This window comes from Triticum aestivum, chromosome 5A (assembly GCF_018294505.1).
Source record: "Triticum aestivum cultivar Chinese Spring chromosome 5A, IWGSC CS RefSeq v2.1, whole genome shotgun sequence".
NCBI lineage: Eukaryota > Viridiplantae > Streptophyta > Magnoliopsida > Poales > Poaceae > Triticum > Triticum aestivum.
This window is the reverse complement of record NC_057806.1, coordinates 210275339-210285270: the sequence shown is the minus strand read 5'-3', so window position 1 is coordinate 210285270 and position 9932 is coordinate 210275339. Positions and strand designations below refer to the sequence as shown.

The following is a 9932-nucleotide window of genomic DNA, read 5'->3' as shown; positions in this document are numbered from 1 at the left end:
CAACACGGCGCCCACTCAGGTCACCCCTTACTTAACACTCACTGACGGTAGATGTTGTGTCCACTTGATCACAAACCCATCCAAGCATTGGCAATCCAAAGACAATGAGCTCGGCTAGAAAAATGTAAAACTAACTTGTAATTCGGTAGAAATGTCCCTTGAAGAATCCATACAAAAGACAATCCAGCCAATAGTTTTATAATGATATGTTTAGAAACTTTAGTTGTGCTATTACAGACCATGTTTAAGTTGGTAAATAAGAAACTTAATGAAGCTGCATGTTGTTTCGGAATCACATTTATATTATCTCCCATAGAAAAATTGCTTCAATTCTTTCAAGACAAAACCATACAATAAAAGGTTTCAGAATGCAAGGAGTCATAATGCTCCGAATCAGTTTATACACTGTGAAATAAAAATTCAGGCCATATAAATCCCGCTTATGCAGCTAACCTAGCTAGTATTACACTTCTAGGTCCAAAAGCTTGAAAGTGGAATAGCACAGAATTAGTAAAGAAATAACCTCCATTTGAAATCAATTGCACGCATTTGTGAACCCAAGCATAGTTAACTAGAGGAAATAATTTAGCGAACTCAATATGCGTTGAGAAGTCAGAGATCTCATGAGAGGTGGACTGGTGCCCAATATATCGGGAAAAATATGCATGTTTCACCATGTAGAACTGAAGCAAATTATCTAGAAGGAATAGAAGAAATAAATTGGTAAAAATACTATAATCTTGAAAATAAACATCAAATCAGTAAATGTGACAACGACACAACTACAGTCTTCTGCCACTTCCGGTTGCACCCCATAAAATAGCAAGAGAACCGCACATAGTAACGAGCAGGTGGCTTTGCCTGACCAAGCAGCGGCAAACAAAATTTTGCTAGTTTCTATTTTTCAAGTAAACATCAGAGCTTCAAAAACATAGTACAATGAAAAGGATAGAAGATTGCCATCTAACTAAAAGGATCTTATCAACTGCAACATACAACCATAGTTGCAACAAGCTAAATTGCGTAAAATGAAGATAAAAGTAACCAAAGTAACATGTTCCTCTCTAATACCTATTGGGTCATGTGAAGAGAATGGGTATATAACACCAACCAGTTCAGGATTGATCCAAGGCCACATAGAACTGTCCCCAAAAGAGATTCACAGTTGTCAAAATGGAGCATATGCATTTAGTAAAGCATGAATATTTGCCGTGTGATTCCACAATATGCATTGTGCATACTTTAGTTAAGCATGTATATATCTAAACTTGCAAAATATACATTGGCCAGTGCTATTCTTTTCTATTTACATTTTGTGTTCCACCATGATATAGAAATTGTATATAAAATACAGTTCAAAACATGTGCTATAAATGAAATTATATTTATCACTGTTGTATTGGTTTTCCTAAGAAAGTTTGTAATCATTACAATTATGCTCATGAAGCATCATGCACCATGTTTCATCTTGCACATCCTCTGAATTTATGGTCTCGCACCTGCACCACATTCAGTTTGAAGCTATCAACAATGGGGAGCAGACTTGTGTGACTGAAAAGTGAAAACATAAATTTTATGTTCTTTCCAGATGGTCCTAGAACTTATGCAATTTTGAACTTTGGCACACACACCACAATGCAGAACCGTGTATGATGTGGATTGTAACAAACAAACAAATTGGAGCATCATGGATGAGGAGGACGTCGGCAACCGTTGTCACTGTATGCTGCTGAATTCGGATGGAGCGGGTATGGGAGATGATGTCGAGGGCTTACCAGGAGAGACGGAGAAAACACTGCAGCGTCCGGATCGCCGGTGCCTCATATTTTCCTCCTGCCTCTTAGCACGTGTAGGGGAAGCCTCAAATCCGCCTCTGCTCCAGCTCCTTCCTCAACCCACCATCTGCTCCGGCTCCTTCCTCAATTCGCATCGAATCCATTGGATTTCTCATAGGGATGGTTTGTACCGCATATCCTGAAACAAACATCATCAATAAACTTTAGTATCTCAGATGGAGAATTATGGAGGTATACTCTACAAAATTGAGTAGTTGCTTTAGAGACATATATCTAAAATTGTCTCAATATTTGGTAAGAAATTCTCTTTTAATTAGAGAAAAGGTATGTAGTGTAAACTTCTTAAGTTAGCAAGTGCTATCAGCTAGCACCATGTCCGTCTCTGCTTGTGTCAAGCAAACATGCTATGATATAGTAAGAAACCCGGCACCAAAGAATGTCGTGAAAGACGCACAGGGGGCGGGTGTGCTTCGACCGTATCTCCGGGGCACAGTTGATAGAAAACTTCTTGATCTAGTTCTAGCATTTGCTTATTTTCTTAAAAATTGTATAAGAACAGACCGCTTCCAAGGTTCAAACTATCTTTTGAGTTATCTATCTTATAAAACATTGTCTATGAACTGAATGTAAACTACATGTCTTAAAATAGTTCATCCACGGATTGCAAAAACATACGTATAACATATGCCTTCCAAGGTTCAAATGGTTCTTTGAACAATCTATCATAGCCATGAAGATTTGCATAACCTTGGAGAATCACAGAAAATAGGGCAGTGTTAAGATAGATTCTATCATGGTTGATATACATCAAACAGTTCCCTTGATGGACGCACTTCATTATAAATTAGGTGCTATGCCTACCAAACAAAAACTTAACATCAAGGCTACAAAAAATCCAAAATACAGGCAATGATGGATGTGAGAGGCACCGTTCATCTTAGTAAAGATAGCTCCACTTGTCCTGAAACATATCTCAAAAGGAAAAATAACTAACTTGATTCATGCATAATTAATAATCTATAATAGGATGAACTGCTTGCCAGAAAAGAGAATATGAAGTTAATCACACGTTAATAAGTGTAGAAGCAAAACAGAAGACCTATCAGACCCACGGCTCATAGATGCATCAAGAGATCACATTCTCCATGCATGGCCTCAGCCGAAGACTCTACTATTCAGAAACAAGAGAATACAAGACCAGCTAAATAAACTACAGACAGGTTCACAAATAAAATTATCCATAAGTAGATGGGTTCGGATGATCTCACCATGAATAATTTGCCGCCTAGATTTCAGGTGGGCTTGGTCACAAAACAATGGAGGTGAGGCACACATGCACCACAACTGCTTTCTACCCCATCTTCTTCACCTCGCTCCCCGTCCCAGTGCCTCCAAGTGCACCATCATCTTTACCCCCGCCGTCACACCCGTGGCGAATCAGCTCTGCCTCCATGACAACTCGCATGGCGGGGGATAAGATTCCCGGCGGTGCCGTGGTAGCAGAGGCAGGGGGAGCTAGCAGCGGCCGCACCGTGGACTCTCGCCAGCGGTGGAAGGCCGCGAGGGTGGGGGGACTTGGGGTAGGGTAGGGGCTAAGACCGGCGGCGTGGCAGGGGTGCGGCGCGCTAGAGGTGGAAGATGAGATGGATCGTGGGTCATACGGCTGGGCTGTCGCTCGTACCATCATACGTTTTGTGTTGATTTTCATCTGGACTACGGGTTGGTTCCTCTAAAAGCTAGGGTTGTTTTTGTAAAATTGTTGATGGTGAACCCGACATCTACGTGCGATAGGCGAACTAGGTTAGACGGACGGACGAACATGCTACTAGTACCACCTCGTTTATATTACGATTTTGTCTATACGAATCGTAAAAGCGTACTACGACTGTGCGGAATCGTATTGTGACGATGAACCCACGGAGTCAATCCGTCCTTTATTATTAGTTAAAGATATAGGTTGATAATGGTGTGGGACCATGATGTCGGGAAACCAACAGGATGCAAAAAATATTATAGTTGTATATAATAAGGAGGCACTTGCGTATGTGCGGCTATGGCCCTGGTGGGTCCCCACTATCATCCTCCCCAATTAAAGTCATCTCCTGATTCCTCATGTTCCTTGACCAAGTTGACAACGCGAGACGGCAGCATCAAGACGAACGCAACAACAGGAAGGACGGTGGAGAGGGCCTCACGGGCCCTACGGATGGTCTGATACAGCGCCCGCTACCCATTAAGAAAGCCCGGATCATAGGGGCACATGTCCGTGACGACATTGTCGTTCGTTTGTTCGTCGGTGACTCGTCCTTCCTCGAGCCGGTGCTCATTGAGGAGACGGAGGTTGCAGCACAGGTCCTCCTGTGCTGGTAGCTCTTCCGCCATTAGGGCGTCAAACTGCGGCTGCACCTGCTCAATGGTGAACACGGCATGAACCGGCTTGGGCGGTGGCGCTAGCTCCAGGTCGGAAGCCGTGTCCATCGTTTGATTGTCGTTGCTGAGCTCAGCCAGCTCGCTGGCAAGCCAGCATGTCTGGCTGCTAGACCTGACCGCTGGCAAGCACGAGTCTGACCGCCTTAGCCCACCCAGACCCCCTCCCTCGCCCGCACGAGCTTTCCACCCAAAACGATCAGCGCCACCCGTGTCGCTTCCCAGTGCAGGCGATATCTCCGCGTTCAACTGACACAAGTTTCGTCCGTCTGCCGCTCGCGTTAATGAGATGCGGTTGCCGAGGTGGCTACTCCGGCGCACCCCTCAGTCCGTCTGCCACCCACCATTCCTATATAAACGCATGCATTGTCCATAGCCGTAGTCATCCGCCTTCGTTCCCTTTCTCCTGTCCACACCACTCCCACCATGGCTTCGTCGCGCTCCAGCGTTCAGGATGGGCGGACAACGGACCAGAAGGAGATGGTAGCCATTGTTGCCGACTGGCTGGCCTGCAGGCAGCTGGAGGATGACGACGTCCCAATGGAGAATTTGGTAGTCGATGATCCGGCGCCAACCCCCTCCTCCGCGCCATCCTCGCCAGTGCATGGCACCATGACCGTCGGCGAGGCCCGTGCCCAATACATGGGCATGGTGAGGCAGAAGTGTGAGGAGCAGTTCCGGGAGGCGCTGGCCGACGCCGCCTACAGCCACCATGTCCTCCGGGAGCACTTGCAGGCGGAGGAGCATATCGTTGTGGAGCGGGCGGAGCAAGAGGCGCTGCTCGAGTCGTACCACTCAGCCCGCGAGAGCCGCCTCGCGCGCTGGCGGTACCGCATGCGGGTGGCGGAGGTTGCGTCCGCCTACAAAGAGGGCGATGAAGCGGGCGAGGTGTTGTTTGGCGAGATCGACGACGAGGCAGATGACAATGTCGGCTTCGCCGAGGCCTCGCCCCGCCAGCACTGAGGCGAAGGACTTCGCCAGCTTCGGCGAGGCCCTGCTCCGCCAAGGCCCCGCCCCGCCAAAATGAGGCAGAGGACATCGTCGGCTCTACCGAGGCCCCAACCTGCCGGCAACGAGGGGGAGGATTTCCCCCGCTCTGCCGAGGCGCTGCCCAGCGGGCAACGAGACAGAGGACATCATCGTCTCCGTCGAGGCCCCACCTCACTGCCAACGAGGCCACGCCACATAGAAAATGAGGAAGAGTAGAACACGGTAGGTCGCCGCCGCTTGGGTCCAAGTAAGGCCATCGCTGCTACCCTCCGGTTGAAGCCAAGCTTGGTGGGTTGAACATTCATGGCCGATTAGCTTCTAGGCGGCGACATGGAGTCGGAGAGCAGTGCAGGAGAATAAGCTTCTGTTCGGCTCAGCCGGACACGGGAAATGGGCGCCGGGGATTATAGATTAGGATAATTAATTATACCTCCAACGCACCTCTTTTTTGTTGAAGAATGTATGAAATGTAATGAAATCTGGCATGTTTATATGAAACTAGCAAGAGGCCCATGCGTTGCATGGAACATCAAGATGCATTTGTATGAGTAGTTTATCTTGTGGGAGAAAAGGACGAATGACGGAAGGCCTAATTTGCAAATGTGGAGAGCGGTATGGGTATCATTTTGCAAAATTCCCATAGTTTCCTTCCTATCTGTCAGATATAAATTGGATGGCCTATATTGCAGGATGGCAGGCACACCATCATCACTAATCTGTTTTTTATAAGAGTAGTAGACTAGCAAGATGACCATGCATTGCATGGAACATCAAGATGCATTTGGATGAGTAGTTTATCTTGTGAGAGAAAAGGATGAACGAGGGAAGGCCTTATCTGCAATTGTGGAGAGGGATGTGTGTATCTTTTTGCAAAATTGCCATAGTTTCCTTCCTATCCGTCAGATATAGATCGGGTGGCCTATATTGCAGGATGGCAGACACACCATCATCACCAACTCTATTTTTTATAAGAGTAGTAGATAGATAGATATAGATATAGATATAGATATAGATACGACCGTGTATGAATGAATTTAGTTCGATTGGTTCGAATTCTTGTATCACAGGTATTGGATGAACATGCAAAACAATACGTACTAGCATTATTCCTAGGACGCACGGTTACCACCTCGTTTGCAGCAGTTTCACCCGTACAAAAAGGTTGAGCATCTTTTTAGCATGCATGTACATTGCAATCGAACTCATAGGCCTGGCAATTCATAGATAACATTCAAAACAATCGATGATTATGCATCTCAGTGATTCAAATGTCAGAGCCAATATTTACTTCACAACTAAAGAGTAAAAAAATCGATCGATGCTGCTGAAAGCAAAGGGTATCCCATTCGAGAATATCAAACGCATGTCTTCTTGCTAACATCAATGAGAAAATTTTGACAAGGTTGTCCCATTCCAAAATATCAAATGCGTGTCTTTGCGTACATCAATGAGCAAACTTTGACAAGGTTTTTCCATTCCAAAATATCAAATGCCTACGATTGTTGAATGGGCGGGGTTTGCCATCTGTTCGAACATTAACATGTCACCTCGTGCTAAATATACCAATTGTTCTTTCTATGTAGTTCCACTAAAATAACCAACTTCGCACGTAGCTTGTATTATTTCGCCTTTATATGTTGCAATGCCTTGAACATATCCGCACCTCCTTTCTTGTAGCTAATTTTGTGGCTGGAGGTGGAAATGATGATTCGAGAGCATTTGATGTATTGTGCATGATGAAGTATAATGTAGGGCATGAACCATCAGAACATTTTCTACATTTCCGTTTGAAATCAAGCTGAGCTTCCCTGTTTTCATAAATACAAAGAAGTGATTAGTATAAAGAAAACTGTACAATGAATTGACAGTTTAAACATGCAACCTACATGATCCATGTAGAGCACACATTTAAAAAAATGGAACTCACCGGAAAGAATCCTAAAACAACATTGTATTGGCCATCACAGCAACAAAGATGGAGATCCGTGAGTCCTTTTTTGCTGAAGTTAGTTTGTTCTTGTGGGAAGTAATGTAACCATCCTTCAACTGCTTCCTTCTGATATGAACAGAATGATCCGGTTGTGCAAAGACAATAGAACAACTAAATGCTACATCCCTGTTTGCTCGAAAAAAATGAAAGGAAATAATTAAAACATAACTTGGTTCAATAACAGACAAGCTTCGCCTTCAATGTAAGATTTTGCATGGTAATTTGGGAGCACAAGTATAGCACTAAACAACGACATTAATTTTCTGATGATAGTAGCAAAATACAGGCCAACAATTGTGAAATATCATTATCTTACCTCAATGGGATATTATGGTGCACATACAGATTGGAAGTCTGGTCTCCATCTATGCGGTTCAGTAAAATCAAGCTACATTACCGTATAAGTAGCACAACATGTGAAAGCACATTGCACAATCATGTGAAAGAAGGCCAGTACTGACCTCTCATGATGTAGAATTCAAACAAATCACAAGAAGAAGATCTGATACAAATTTGCCAACATGGATAGGAAGTCAGATCTCCTCTTGTGTAGTTCCACTAAGATCAAGAAATCAAGCAACGTTGTCAGTGTGACATTTTGGTTGAACTGCACAAAACACTCTTAAAACAAAAGTGTTTTGTGCAGTGCACGAAAAGGTCGCAATAGCAACGAGGTGAAGTAGATAACCCTATTTGTATAGAGGTGCAAAGGAAACAATTACTAGTCAATAACGGTGGATGACACAGAAGCCCACAAAAAGAAGCATCTAACTTATCTAAATGGGAAAGAAAGCGAGACAGTAGCATTTCTCAAAGAGTTGCACTGATTCATATTAACAGAGAGATTATATTAACAATAAAATTCATTAAACATGTAATTTGCTTTGAACTGTGGCATTGCTTCAATTTTTCAGCGGCATTATTAGATTAACAACAGCTAAAGAGTTGTATGGGACAGTGGACGCACAAGCACCATGTGCATGTACCGATGTATAAAGGGGCGATGCACAGTCTGTTGCAACAAACAACCAAGGAACATATTTGTGTTGGTCCCATTTTTGTTATCTTTAGACACCTTTCCCTATGTGAGGGCAGAAAATCTAGTCCTGCTCAAATTATACAGCCTTGTCCCCCACCCACACAAAGATCAGTTCCTTACAGATGTGTGTACTATGTTTGTCATTGTTTTCCCTTTTCGACCAACATAGGTGTTCGATAGCTAGTCTGTACTACTTTCCCCCCTTCCTTTGATCTTTGAACCATGTCCTAGATTCAAGGTATACAACTTTCCCCACTACTTTCTTGTTTGATCCAACACCTAGAATTGAGTGTAGAAGTGAAAAAATTCCAGATGTAGGAAGAGAAATGCCTGTTGATTAAGAAAATTATAACTTAAGGTTCTCGGGGTGTGGCTCGGTGGGCGGCCGGATGCCGATCTGCCCACACTATGTACGATGGCGAGTAAGAAGGGGTCAGAGGTTGTCCGTGCCGCTGCTGGGCGAAAGAGAACAGTGACGCCAGCAGTGGATTCCCTACCTTGCCGACGGCGAAAGCGTTAAGCCTCCTTGCCTTCCCCGACGGACAGGATCCTGTCAGCTCTTTGACCAGCAATGAGGGGAGAGAAAGAGAGGAGAGGCGAATGCAGTCTTGTTTAGATCTGGATAGGGTGAAAGAGTGTGTAGAGAGCAACTACAAGCGCTGAGGCTCCAATGTGTATATATATAGTGGAGAGAGAGTGTGAAGAGAGCAAACCCTAGAAAACCAGCGCTGAGGCTGCATGGTATATAGTTGGCGTGGTTGCTTTTTCTCTCCATAAAAATCGTTTTAAATTGTGCATGAAACGTAACTCTTTATTTAATGTACTACTAGTGAATAAAAATACTACTAGTAGGCAAAGCTAATAATACTACGTGAAGAAAATTTAACGCTCCAAGGAGTCAACTTGAAATTAACGCTCCATGCCTCCCGGTCGCACTTACTATCGTTCACGTGTGGTACCCGACCCTCCGAAGCAACAACTGAACCACACACAATCAAAATATCTGAAAGGTGGGTTGCACCATCCTCCAATTTTAAATATTTTTGGCACTTGTATTCAGCCTAAGTTAGTGTGCTAAGGTATGTACTAAGGGTTACAACGAGTGCTAAGAAACTAGGGCGTATTGAGAGTAATAGTCATGCCATTTATTTGTAGGGTCTCTTGCAAAATGTCAAACTCTATTCTGCTCTTATTTAATGGATGAGGCAAATCTTTTGCCTCCTATCGCAACCCTAGCTTTAACCCTGCCTATCTTTGCATTAGCATCATGCATCATGTTTCAATTTTGTTAAAGTTGAAATGGGGATTGATCAAACCCTAGCACCAGAAAGAACTCAAATAGGTTCAAATAATATCTTTTTCAATGAACCCAAAATGCCTTTGAAAATGTTCATGATTTCTGATAAATGTGAAAACCTCTACCAAAAATGATGAGCATATTTCTTGGAGATTTATGGATTTTTGAATTAACCCATATTATATTTGAACTGGGGCATTTGAATTCTATAAATATATTAAATGCTCCAAATATTCTGGAATCAATTGTGAGCTTTTGGAATAATCCAAATAGTGCCCACAATTTGTCTCAGAAGTTTTAAAAATGAATTAGTATTTTTACTAATTCAAAACAAAATAAAAGAAATAGGAAAACTGAAACAAAAAGAAGAGAGAGAGAGAGGAAACCTACCTG

At 43.6% G+C, this 9932-nt stretch overlaps 1 long non-coding RNA gene across 1 annotated transcript; it reads right to left on the bottom strand.

Annotated features, from left to right (window-relative positions):
- Nucleotides 1–1289: 1289 nt before the first annotated feature.
- On the bottom strand, nt 1290–3475 carry LOC123102801 (uncharacterized). The gene is made up of 3 exons (XR_006449386.1): nt 3065–3475; nt 1776–1974; nt 1290–1499 (listed from the first exon to the last, which is right to left on the bottom strand). It is a non-coding gene; the product is annotated as an uncharacterized lncRNA (long non-coding RNA).
- Between the last annotated feature and the right edge of the window lie 6457 nt (nt 3476–9932).